This window comes from Vanacampus margaritifer, chromosome 9 (assembly GCF_051991255.1).
Source record: "Vanacampus margaritifer isolate UIUO_Vmar chromosome 9, RoL_Vmar_1.0, whole genome shotgun sequence".
Classification (NCBI taxonomy): Eukaryota; Metazoa; Chordata; class Actinopteri; order Syngnathiformes; family Syngnathidae; genus Vanacampus; species Vanacampus margaritifer.
The window spans coordinates 20,595,228-20,609,212 of NC_135440.1; the positions used below are offsets into that span (position 1 = coordinate 20,595,228).

The 13,985-nt window shown below is 37.6% G+C and overlaps 1 protein-coding gene and 1 non-coding gene across 3 annotated transcripts in view; one reads left to right on the forward strand and one right to left on the reverse strand.

The window, feature by feature from the left end:
• Window positions 1–6,997: 6,997 nt before the first annotated feature.
• Window positions 6,998–7,069, reverse strand: trnae-uuc (transfer RNA glutamic acid (anticodon UUC)). Its single transcript has one exon. It is a non-coding gene; the product is annotated as a tRNA-Glu (tRNA).
• Window positions 7,070–9,469: 2,400 nt separating this feature from the next.
• LOC144057466 (uncharacterized) overlaps window positions 9,470–13,985 on the forward strand; it is a 13,352-nt gene continuing 8,836 nt past the window's right edge. Inside the window, exon 1 of one of the 2 annotated variants that reach the window (XR_013295246.1) lies at window positions 9,470–9,564. The gene's annotated coding sequence lies outside the window, so the exon portion shown is untranslated. Of the gene's footprint in view, window positions 9,565–13,924 lie in introns of those variants that run through there. The other variant, XR_013295247.1, reaches the window with a different exon arrangement.

Here is a 13,985-nt window from a genome sequence, read left to right on the forward strand (position 1 = left end):
AAATAAATAAATAAAATAAAATAATGTACAGTACCGGTTATTACATTTTTAATTATTTATTAGCGAATACTGGACTTAATTTATTTTCATAAGTCTTAGTAAATGTAGATAAAATTCCTTTGATCAAACTTTATTTTCAATTGAAATTAATTATCTATAAATAATACATCATTTGATGTAATTTTGGTAAATAAATGATCATGAAGTCAATTGTAATTGGTAAAATAATAACTACAGTAATGGTATTTTTAAAATGAGAATTTATTCACATTTTTATTCATATTTCTTCATTTAGAATCAATATTTTCTATTCATTTTATTGAGTAATTATAATAAAATTAATTACAAATCTAAAATGAATACAAAGGGGATCAATTGTTATTTTATTCAAATGAACTACTGTTTTGCATTTCGATTCAACATATTCTGTTTATTTGATTAATGATTAATAAATTATACTGAAAAAAGTATTTCATTTAAAAATGCGAATATTTGTTATTTTATTATTCATCAAAAAAAAAACTAGAGATCTGAGATTTGAATTACCAAAAAGATAAAAAGAACATCTTAATGGGAAATAATTATTAATTATTGTATAGTTAAAATAAACAGTGTTGCATATTTTACCTAGCTTTTTTTTATTTATTTTTTTACCAGGCTCAACTACACATGACTTAGCCAAGTTGGCCCACGTGGCCTTTTCAAAATTAGGACAAAAGTTTGTCCACCTTTTAGACAGTACAAATATTCCAAACACACTGAACAAAGTTAAATATTTAAAGGTTTGCGATTAGCCGAACAAATTGCCTTTGTGGCGGTGCTCCCGTCTGGAAAAGAAAACAAGAGGATCAACTTTGATAGCAGTTGGCGGGCTGCCAGACACTCAAGTTCACAGAGTTTGTTTCCTTCATTCAGAGAGAGTGAGCGAGAGAGCGACCATTTTTATACTCTCTCCCCCCGAGGAATGCGAGGCACATGGCTGCCAGTACTATGAAAGGATTTATGTGTTGCACATTTGTAAACACGCACGGGAACGTGATCTCCGGCTAATAGCATCGTATTTAGAAAAGAAGACGAAGAAGGAGAAAATGTTTATTAATACACACAGATGAGCTTGTGAAATTATGTCGTTGAACCCGCCTGAATGCCACGCAACTCGTCATTGGACACAGCTAACTGCTACATGTGTATCTATGATGTATGCTAGGATTAACAGCACATGCTATAGGCTAAAAAAAAACATGCTATATTCTGTGTTGTTTTGTATTGTATGCTACATGCTACATACTATAGTCCATGGTCTTAAAACTGATTTAAGGCCAACCAACTCGTTATTAAACATGTAAACATGGCCGATCTAAATGCTACATGCTCATCTGTGATCAGAGATGTCAAATCCAGGTCCAGAAAGTAAACACCCTGCTACAGTTTGGCTTTAGCCCCTAATGTTAGCTAGCTAGCTAACTAGCTCCTGTCTCTGTCTATGATTTATGCTAGACGATTAAGTGTATGTATTTTGTGTTGCTTAATGTATCTACAACACGCTATATGCTTACATGCTAACACTCAGATACACGCGGTAAGAACTTTTCGACCCTGTCTCCAACACCATTAAAATCTCACCAACACGATCAATGATTTGTTAATTTGCAGTCACGATGGCTGCCACTCTTTAAACATTGGCGTTCACCTCGAGGCGAGACCGTTAATCATCCACGTGGCTTGAGACTTGAAAAAGTACACCCGGCAAACAAGTCACTCAGTCAGGTGTTTTTATTTCAGGTTATGTAATCTTTCTTTCAAGGGGAGATTCACATGATGCTATGCCAACAATATATTGACCCTTTTGGTTTCTGTTGTGACCACTGCACCAGCTTGAGGGCACCGTAAGTGAACTCCATGGAACAAAGCTCATCAATCAAATTAAGGGAGTTTTATACTGTGTTAAAATAACATAAGTCAAGCAAAAGTAGTTACTTGAGTAAGTACTCAGTAGGGGAAAAAAACTACTACTGCTACTTTCCCCCCATCAGAGCTTGGGTGTTGTTAGATATTATTAACATTTAAATTCTTTATTTTCATATATTAACCATTGTTATACATTATTAATATCTTAATTCTTTGTTAACCATGTTGAAAGGTTTTATAGACGTGTAAAGCAAGTAGTGTTGAGCTCAGTATAATTTGACCTTAAGCTGGGACATATTATTTGGTCTAGAAGTTCCTTCTCTGTGGGAAAACACATTTGGTCCTTGAGGACAGAATCTGTTTTGAACACGCACCCCTGACTCTGTTTTCGCCATCGCTCATGGAAAAGTACCCAGAGAGTATGTTTTGTCTACAAATGAAAGAGAGGCGGTCGGTTTTAACTATAAGAAGCCATTTTACACGCGGAAGAGGCACATTCGGCGCTCTGAATTCCACCTGTTAAGTGATGAATTGGAGTCTGTTACGATGTCCAGAGATCTCTGTTAGATTAAAAACATTTTTGCAAAGGTGTTTTTTCTTACATTAAATCTGTCTTCAAGTTTTGGAACACGCAAAGAGGACAAATAATTTTATTCCTCTTTCAGTGTCAAAATAGCAATTCAGATACTGACTGTAAATAACAAATTTGGGCAAGTACAGATTTAACAAATAATCTTAAATGAACTTTGTGAAAAAAGCATAAGGCTCACCAGGCAGAGATGACAAAGTTCAAAGTGGAGTTGTTGAAGGCTGAAATGTCAACATTTTTAGGCAGACATAGATAACTCCGCATAGCTGTTCTTTTTTTGTTGCCCAGCCATCCATTTTTTGTACTTCTTATAGATTTTTGTCATGTTTCACGTAAATTAGTACGTGTGACTCGGGGTTATTACGGTTTTGGAATTTTAGTTTTTATTTCTTAAATTTAGTTAGTTTTAATTATATTTCAGGACGGTTCTGTTAGTTTTGATTCGTATTGGTTGTTTTAAAAAATGATTCGTTTTTGTTTAGTTTTAGTTAGTTTCAGTATTAATAATTTTTAATAATAATAATTAATAAACACTTTCTTTTTTTGGCTGGGTTAAATAAAAAAGCAGGCGAGCCGAGCCATTGTAGTCAAAAGTCAAGGACGCAAAATTGTCTCCAGGGAGCGACGTCATCTGAAGATGTTTTTTTATTGGCTGCTGCGAGGGGACGTCACTTCTGGTTAATATCGAAATAAATATGCTTAAAATCACATTAAAAATCAACTCCAAAGGCTCATGTATTAAATTAAATACCAAAGACTAAAACAATTTTCACTCTAATGATAGTTTTTGGTAGTTTTGTAAACATAAAAAGTAGTTTCAGTTCGTTTTTTAAAGAACATTTTCGTTTTGATTTCGTTAGCGAAAATGTTTTTTGAATTTTAGTTTGCTATTTTTTTAGGCTTAGCTATTTTTGCTAAAGCTATTTTGCAGGATCTCTGCATGAAAGACTATTCAGTATTCTAGGAGTTCTTTTTTCCTGACTAAACCTTTTTACGCTTTTTTTCCTGCGTCGGTGCTCTGTGTGAAAGGCACAGACTGACACTCGCCTCTGATGCAGCCATTTTGCAGGATCTCTGTGTGAAAGCAGTCTTTTTATCACACAAGTTAAGCTTTTCCTACTAAGAATCTTTCCCTTCACTACCCCCTTTCGCCCTGCTCATCAGAACCACACGCATCTTTTAGAACACGTGCTTAGCAACCCGTAGCGTTGCTTCTGTACGAGGAGGAGTCCGTATGATGCAATCGGCAGCGCTGTACACATCAAGTGTGTTACATAACGCCACAAAGTGAGACCACACCATGTCTTTTATGGGACCTTCCACACAAGTGAAGAAGACGAAGCTGCGCAGAGAGTACAATTTGATTGACTGAGCCGCTGGGGGAGGGGAGGGAGGAGGGCACAGTGACCCCACACACATCCTCAAATTACTGACTGTACACACACCACTCGCGAAACACCAAATTATGTAATGTTCCTTTACGCCACGTGCGTTGTGTGCGTGTGTGTGTGTATGCGAGGGAGTGCTGACTGGGTACGTTTTTGGAGGCCGTTGGTTGACTTCGACTCATGTTTTCACCTCGTGAACCTGCTGAACCCATGCTATGGTTTGCAACTAATAACATTCAAATTATATAATGTTATATATGATATTTTGATCCTCTCTGGTTGAAGTTTATTGAGGACAGTCTGTACATTTACACCACGGCAACTATAATAATAGACATCGTGAGCCCCGTCATATCACTTGCGCCCCACTATATCGCTAATGATTTTTAACTCATTCGCTGCCATTGACGGCTATAGACGTCAAAAATTCAATTGAACTATTTCTATTAGTTTCACATTGTTTCCATTTTTGTTAACAAGAGTATGAAAACCTAGAATTTTTTTTAATTGTATATTTAGAACAAATATAAAATCTTGAGTTAACCAGTGAAGTCATGCGATTAATTACGTTGACAAATTTTAATCGCCTGACGCCCCTAATTTTTAATAATCTTTTCTTTTTTAAATGAAAAAAAAATATTAAAAATTAGGTGCGTCAGGTGATTACATTTTTTAATCGTAATTAATTGCACGACTTTACTAGTTAACTCACGATAAAAAAAAAGATTATTACAAATTAGGGGCGTCAGGTGATTACAATTTTTAATTGTAATTAATTGCGTGACTTCACTAGTTAACTCATGATTAACTCATTCACTGCCATTGACGGCTATAGACGTCAAAAATTCATTTGAACTATTTCTGTTAGTTAAAAAAAATAAAATCACTTTTGCTAACAAGAGTATGAAAAAAATGTTATTTTAATTTAGAACAGATATAAAATTTGTGATTAATCGTTAACTAGTGAAGTCATGTGATTAATTCCAATTTTAAAAAAATAATCGCCTGACGGGCCTAATAAAAAAAAAAAGAATTAAAAATAAGGGCCGTTTAATCGTGATAAATGCGAAGATAGAAGATAAAAAAAAAAGTTTTTCATAAAAAAATTAAATTAAATGAAAAATTGTTAAGCTAATAGAAATAGTTCACATGAATTTTTGACGTCTATAGTCGTCAATTGCAGTGAATGAGTTAATAACAAAATGTGCAATAAAAAAAATTCTACGTTTTCATACTCTTGTTAACAAAAGTGGGAGAAAAATGTTAAACTAACAGAAATAGTCCAAATGAATAGGCGTCAATGGCAGTGAATGAGTTAATGGATTGTTTTTTAAAATGTTGTTCTTACAGTATACAGGCACGTGTTCAGTGTAGTACCACGTTATGCCACAACACGTGGGGCAGCACCGAGCTCTTCACAAAGAGATGAAGTGTAATTAACATTGGCATTGGGGGGGAAAAAAACAAAAACTTCAAACATCTGCTGGAAAGCAGAAACACATTTCCAAGAAAAAAAGATCTATGTGTTTTTTTAGACTCGGCCCATCCGTCCATTTTAAAACTCAAATGAGTCCCTGGCGTACGAAAATGCCCATCATTGATTTAGACGGTGCAGGTGTACCTAATGAAGTGTCCAGGTGGCACGCACATTCAAAATGAAACTAATGCTGTATGTTTATGGTTGCAAACTTTGGAGCTTTATTCCGGTTAGATTTAACATTTAATTGTCCTAAAACACACACACACACACACACAGCTGTAAAGTCATTTGAGCTGATAAGACGTTTTCAAGCTTTCTATTTCTGCTCTTATCTCAAAGGAAGAAATGGGCCGCAATCCAACTCACCTCCGTCGGGCGGGGAAGCAGGTCGACCTGGTATAGTAGACTTCTATGAAAAACAAAAGAAAACAAAACACCACAGTCAGTGTTGTTGTCTTTTGACATATAAACACTATATGGACAAAAGTATTGGGACACCAGAAGAGCAAAAAGGGTAGTTTTTTTTTTTTTTTATATCTGAGGTCTTCGATGACAATTGTTGTTATCGTTCTCTGTGTTCTTCTGCAACAAACTCAAGCAAGCATGTCTTAAGGACGCTTTGTAGTGCGAAGAACAGAAAAAAGTAAGTTGTTTTACAAAAATGACATATAGTAACAAATAAGACCAATCATACTTAATAATATTATATATAAAATCAAATAAATACTAAATAAATATAATAATATATATAATATACTTTAACTCATTCACTGCCATTGACGGCTAAAAACATTAAAACATTTTTTTCCTCTTTTGTTAACAAGAAGCTAAAAAGCTAGAATTTTTTCTATTGCACATTTAGAACAGATATAAAATTTGTTATTAATCATGAGTTAACTATTTAAATTTTGATCACCTGACGCCCCAAATTTTTAATAATCTTTTCTTTTCTTTTTATTCATTCACTGTTATTGACGACTATAAACGTCGAAAATTCATTTTAACAAAATACTTTTTTTCCACTTTTGTTAGCAAGAGTATGAAAACCTAGAATTTTTTTCATTGTACATTTAGAACAGATATCAAATTTGCGATTAATCGTGAGTTTACTAGTGAAGTCATACGATTAATTACAATTAAAAAATGTAATCCCCTACCCACCCCCCCTCCCGCGCACATGCACATACTCACGCACATACAAAAAAAGAGAAAAAAAGAAAAAAGGAAAAATACAGATTTGCTGCTTCACAAATGAAACTGGATATTAATCTTTTGCATTCTGGTCTAAATCCGTTATATTTCTGGTGATGTGACTTTCCAATTTCACATACTCAGCGTGAAAGATGATCCTATATATTGATGGCGCATGTAAAGTAGTCATACTAACGCAAATGCTATATGTTTTGGTCTTATTGTTGCAGGGACTAAACTGTTAACTTGTGGTCTAAAAATGAAGCATTTAGAAATCAAAACACTCGCACCAACGTTCAGTTCTGCGCATTCACTGATAAACACACTTTGTTTTACATTCTTGTCTGACCTTAACAAGCAAGTGCACACATACAAAGTGTAAAAAAACGTGTGTTGACGTTCCCTCCTTTCAGTTTGATTACATAACATAAACTCATGTCTTTCCTATACCGGGAGTTGAACCCGGGCCACCTGGGTGAAAACCAGGAATCCTAACCGCTAGACCATATGGGAAGCCTAAACATCTATATGTGAACAACTATACACACAATTACGTGTTACTAAGCTGCAAGCAATGTGTGTGTGGTGTATGCCACGTTTTTGACTGTACAGTATTTAAAGGCACAGAATGTACAGTATGGAAGAAGATGATACATGTGGTCATGTGGTTACATGTGATGTGGGCTATAAAAAATTTAAAAAAACAGCCAATAGTCAGCTTTCAGTGGCACTAGTGATGGGAAAATGAAGCCTCATGAAGCACTTGTGATATTTTTTGACTCCTCTAGATGGCACTATTGGTTTAAAAAGGCAGTGGAAATGTAATACATTTTCATTGCACTAGCCTTTATATTTGAACCAAGAGCACCATCTAGAGGAGTAAAAAAAAAATAGTAAAAGTGCTTCATGAGGCTTCATGAAGCTTCATTTTCCCATCTCTAGCCCTTGCACCACTAAAGTGATAACAAAAGCCCCGAAACAATTGCGGATGCTGCACCAGAAAAGGATCGCTAGAAGAGTTGAGTTAGTTTGTGGATAAAATTAATTTCAATCATTTTTTGCCACATTAGAGAAACTCACAAGTAGGTGAGTTTTTCCATCAATCACAAATATACGGGAGTGCAATATAAAATATAATTTTCATGAGCATCACTGAAAACTAATTTGATATCCTAAGTAAGCCCCCCCCCCCCACACACACACAATCTGATGCTATTCCCGGCCCCTGCGTCCTTCTAGGAAGCTGCCAGAATCTGTGAAACTGCACACTGACCTGACTTGGATGCTAAAAATAGAAAGTGAGCTCGTCGATTGGCTCACATTGTGACGCTGCAAAGTCCGCTGCCTCTTGTTTGCCGGCCGCCTGCGTCCGGTCAATGACTGCCCCAGCAAAGTCAGTAAGTAAGTCAATATTTGTTTATCAGTCTGCTTGATAAAATACGCCGTAGTTGGTGTCAAATTGTTTGAGTCAGCGGTCATATTTGAGTTCGATGTAAATAGTGGAGGACCACAGCTGCGGGCCTCGTTGTTGTGTCTGTGCTGTTACCATGGTTACCGAAAGAACACAAATCGGATGCTTCTCGGCGAAAAAAAAAATCTTGCTCACCAGCATCACGATGTATCTATCGCCTCTCTATCACTATAGCAACCAGAGCATCAAACTAACCTGCATTGTTTTGGCAACTAACAATCTACTTCTGTATCCTTCAAACTTGCGTCGCTATGGTAACCAAAGCATCTATCTCCAAGGCAACGGCAGGTATCATCCTCACCTGCATCACTGCGGAAACCAACACATCCTAACTTGGGAAATTGAAGCATCCTCATCATGGGCATCTCCATGGCAACCAAAGCATCCTACTCACCTATATCACCCTGGCAACCAAAGCATCCTCTCCTATTTCTCCATGGCAACCAATGAATCCTGCATCACCATGATAAGAAAATGATTCTCCATACCTGCGTTGTTACGGCAATAAAAGCATCACCTGTATCCACACGGCAATCAAATCATCTTCCTCACAAATATTTTCTGACATTTTAAAGGAAACCATATTTAATAGATCACAGCACGTGACAATGACAAAACATCACGTTTACTTTTTTCAAATAAATTAATCTGTTACTCAGTTACCTCCACTGTTTTTTTTTTTACTTTATTAAACATTTTTATGAACATACACTTGCAGAGGATGCAACGCCTGAGCATGGCAATAATATAAAAAATAAAAATGAAGTTACCTACACTTCTAACGTGGAAACATTGCATCATTGTCAGCAGTAAAGCAGTGCCGCATACTTCCACTGGAGGGCAGCATGTATCCATGAAACATTTGCTCAGGTCTGAAACGGTTTCCCGTTCTAGTCTTATTTTGTATCGAAAAACTTACGCACTTCGCTTGTACTGTAGTGTATAATAGTCCATTGCACTAATATACATTACAGTAAATCACCTTGTGATTATCTACATGGGCACTTCATTGGGCACTCAAGCACTAAACATGTAACGATTCCTATTTTTCGCCTTTAAGCTTCTTCAAATGTTTGTAAAATCCAGTGTGTTTACATAAGCTCTAATTAGAGTGTGAACTTAATGAGGTGTCCATGAAGGACCAGGTTATATTTATTTTTTATTGCTGCGGTTTTCTATAGTTCAGTAGACGAACCTGGAGTGAGTCATCCACAGCGGGCATGTTGCCTCCTGCTGGCTCAGACCCGCAACTGGTGACAACATTGGCGACCACCACCGTACATGCCACATTGAACGACTGATTGATTTATAAATTGATTGTCTTGCTTCGCACGTGGCTTTTAAATCAAATCCTTCCTCCTGCTGCCACAGTGCACGTGACCTTATCGCGTCACTCCTACTACCGCCGAAAGGGGGCAGTGCTGTCACATTTTTTGTTAGCAAGACAACTTGGACGGTTTTTTGTTTGTTTGTTTGTTTGTTTGCGTTGGAGTGCCCCGCGGCCCAGGACCCCACTGGATATGTTTCTACACAACAGGTAACAAAAAAGAAAAGAAAAAAAAAGAAATAAAGAGGGCGGGCGAATTCATTGTTTTGTTAGTGTTGTGTTTTACATAGCTAGTTAGCTAGACAGATAGCGACATCTTGTGTTGAAAAAAGAAGTACAAGGCAAGGGGAAAACTCGTAAAATGACTAAAACTTCTTACTACTAGTACCACCCCCCCCCACTCCTAGTACTACTAGTAGCTATGTTGACATTGCATACTAGTAGGGTGTGGCAAAACTACTAGTGGGCATTTTCCAGGAAGTTATACATACCTACTAGCTGGCCGTAGTTGTGTTGCTAATGTAGCACAGTTGTTCACTCGTCAGGTTTAATTTCAAAACTAGGCCCAAGTTGCACTTGCAAAAGAAAAAGTTGTTCTACGAGTGTGCTGAATTGTCTTAAGTGAGGACAAAGAGCAATCTAGTGGACCATAAATTGGATATGAATGCTAATAAATAAATGCTCCACATGCTTTCAATGCTAGCTTAATGTTGTGATGCATGCGTGTTTAATTGTATTACAGTATTACAATATGTGTGTGGGCCACATCAATCTCCCGCGAGGCAATTTGCTCTTTCCAGCAGCAGCAAAGTCACGTGGTCGCCGTAGCAGCCAGCTAGCATAATTCACACTGTTTGTGTTGAGTGTGTGCGAGCGCAGTAAATCCATGACTGAGATGAAGTAGCAGGCGGCATGCTTGTAAACGTCCGCCGGACATTTAAATGATCAACAGCAACAACAACCAGCAGCAGTCATTCATTCCTGCTGAATCGTCACTTAGGTGCAACCGCCGCCAGTCACAACTTTGTCACCACATGACAGGCCAGGGATGATATGGTTTCAAGTTAGGGGTTCGAGTCTTGTGTTGTGGTCATCCACGATTCGGATCGATAGGGTGTTAAAACAGAGTAATGCTACAATAGTGGCTTTTAAATTAATATTGTGAAATTAAAATAAAAAAACATCATTACTTTCAAATTAGGGGTTCGAGCCAGGGTTAGGGTTTCAAATACCCATTCAGTTGTGTGTAGTGCGGTCTTTCCGTATTGTATTTGTGCGCCGAACATTCAAGTGTGGATTTATTTCCCTCCCGGCTTGCCTTCCTCTTTTTTTTTGATTCATGTTGTGTACGCGGCCTCAAGGTTGACGCCGCCGTCTTCCTCCCGCGCTGACGAAGATGACTTATGCGCGCGTGCGTGCGTGTGCGCAGAAGTTTTACGCGCGCGTTGCCACATCGTGGCGGCCTCATCCATCTCGCTGACGCCGCCGTAAATTATCCTCGTGAAAGCGCCACCGGAACCGACGGACGGTCCGGCCGTGGAGACTCTTTTGTCCCGTGCGCTTGAATGCCTCATGATGGCAAGGTTTCAAGATAGGGTTTCAGGCCTGGGAAAGGGTTTTAAAGTAAGGTTTCATGACAGGATTGACGGTTTTAAGACAAAATATTTCAAATTAGGGTTTCAAATTGTGGTTTGAAACCGGTTTCATAGCAAGATTGACATTTCACACAAGGGTTTTAAACTAGGGTTCCCATCGTGGTTAAGGGATTTAAATGAGGGTTTCAAGCCAGGGTTGGGGTTTCAAAGTAAGGTTTTAAGATTCCAAGACAATTAAACGTTGCAATTTAGGATTCCAAGCCTTGGTTTGGGTTTCAAGATAGGGTTTCAAACTAGGAGTCCAAATGTGAGTTAGGGTTTTAGGTAGGGCCCAAGTAGGGTTTCAAGTTTTGGTTTTGGATTCAAATTATGTTTCACAGTCAGGATCAGGGTTTCAAGACAGAATTAATGTTTCAGACTTAGGATTTCATGATTTCATGACATAGTTAGTGTTTCAATCCTGGGTTATGGATTCAAATTATGATTTCAAAACTGGATTAGGGTATCAAGACCAAGATCAAGGTTTCACATTAGGGTGTCAAATTAGAGTTTCAAGATAGGGTAATGAATTCAAATTAAAGAGTCAAGAGAGAATTAGGGTTGTAAGTTAGGGTCTCATGACAGGGTTCATGTTTTGTGTCACTTATGTGCTTTTCTTTTTCTAAAATCTCCCAAACCCAAAAGCAAAACCTTTTCTTCTTTTAAAAGCTCGTCCGTCGCACGGCATCATCATCAGCTTGGCCGCCGCCTCTTCCGCTCCGCTTACGCCGACCCAAGTTCCGACGCCGGCGTTTGTTTGCACCGCCGTTAAATTGAAACTGTAAATTTTTCATTAGCATTTTAAGTCCTTTTCATCCCATTCAGCCTTTCTGCGGTCGTCTCGGTTTACGGCAAACACGACAACGACGAGCCCAAATGGAAACAAAAAAAAACAACAACCAAAAACCTCGGGAATACTTTAAGAAACTTTTAACTGCCGTCGACATGTAAGATTGCTAGTTTTCTTTATATCGGGATCAGGATGAATCCCCGCGAAAAACGTGGACTCACTATAAAAAATACATCAAATAGAACTAATGCAATGGTTGCTTTTAGATTGACTGGCGATTTACTGTACATACTTCCTGGGAATCGGCCAATCACAGCTCAGCTGAGTGATCGGTTTCACGAAAGTTGACATTGTGGAGATTTATGCCGCACAGGGGCCTTATTTCATGCAGGCTTATGTGTGTGTGTGTGTGTGTGTGGGTGTGTGTCAGTGTGTGTTAGTGTATGTGTGTGTGGCAAAGAGGCCACTGGGAGTGAGAAAGAGCAACATGATGCTGTAAATCCTCATCTTGTGCCTGCTCCCCTCTTCCTGAGATTACACATCACTGTGTGCGCGTGTGCTCGTACCTCAGTGTGACTTCAAAAATAAATAAATAAATAAATCCTGCCCACCACCAGTGTGTGTGGGTGATAATAATAATCCCCTTCCTTGGGGCGTGTGCATGTGTGTATACTGTATGTATGCATGTGTGTGTGTGTGTGTTGCATCCGCCTAATAAGGAGGGACACAATATAGCGATTTTGAAAATTTCGCCCTCATAGCAACAGGAAATTTGGTAGACATGCATATCAAGCGTAGATCCACAAAAATGTTTCAAGAAGCCATACCCCGAAAGACACAGGAAGTCCGCCATGTTGGTTTGAAGCGGATGTTTTAGGCTCATTTCCAGGGCAGCACAGAACGTCCTTTTTTTTTTTAAATCTGCCCTTTGACGTAGCAACATAAAATTTAGTGGGCATGTGTATCATGAGTAGACCCACAAAAAAAAAAGTTTCAAGAAACAATGCCTGAAAAGACACAGGAAGTCTGCCATTTTGGTGTAAAGCGGCCATTTTAAGCAAAATTTTCATGGAGCAATAAAAACAGCTTGGTTGGGCAACATGGAGCTAAATAAATATATAAATACCTTGAAGTCACTTAGCAACTTGAAAATTGGTAGACACATTTGTCATGAGTAGACCTGTTATGTTCTGTCTTAGTTATGTATGTTTCATTTTTGCTTTTGACAGTATTTATAAAATGTTAAGAATTTTTTGTTCATTTTGATTACACTTAAATTTTCCTTAAATTATGTGGTTCAGATAATGGATAGATGGATGGATATTTTAGTTATTTATTTGTAATTCTATTTTTGTAAAAAAAAAAATACTCAAAAATGATCAATTCATCATTTGCATGTTTTGTATTTTTACACTTCTTTGTACCGAACATCCAAAATAGCAGTGAATCGTTTTATTTCATTTTCATTTTTTGTTTTTTCCTAATTATATATTTTTGTGACTATGTATTTTTTTCCTGAATATCCAAAAAGCAACACAAATACAGTGGTGCCTTGAGATACAAGTTTAATCTCTTCTGCGACCAAATTCGTATCTTAAAACACTCGTTCCCACATTGAGATTAATGGGAAAGCAATTAATCCTTTCCAGCCCCACCCAAAATATTTTCATGTGTTTTTAATTTTTTAAAAATTGCTAACATGGAAAATGTGAGCACAAAACACATCATGTTCTTCTTTTGTGGCATCTGTTGATGGTTGGCAAACCAGGTTAATGGTACAATAGCGCCGCCTAGTGATATTGTCTTTCCACTGCAAGGAAGCCAATGCGAATTGATGGTGGCTGCATTTTGTCTGCCAACGTCTAGCGGAAGGGGAGCAATAAAAACAGTAGTGCTAAATAAATAAATAAATACCTTGAAGTCACTTAGCAACATGAAAATTGGTAGACACATTTGTCATGAGTAGACCTGTTATGTTCTGTCTTAGTTATGTATGTTTTTTTTTTTTTACTGCAAGCTTTTCATATGATCTGTTAGTGGCCCATAGGTGGGGCAGCTGAGCACGGAGGTGCACACCTGTGGGCAATTGGCAATTAGTTCCTTGTTCCTTGCATTCTGTTTTTTTGTCTTATTGGGTTGCAGACCCACCAAATAATTCAAAAAGTCAAGCCTGAAAAGATGCAGGAAGTCTGCCATTTTGTCTAAAG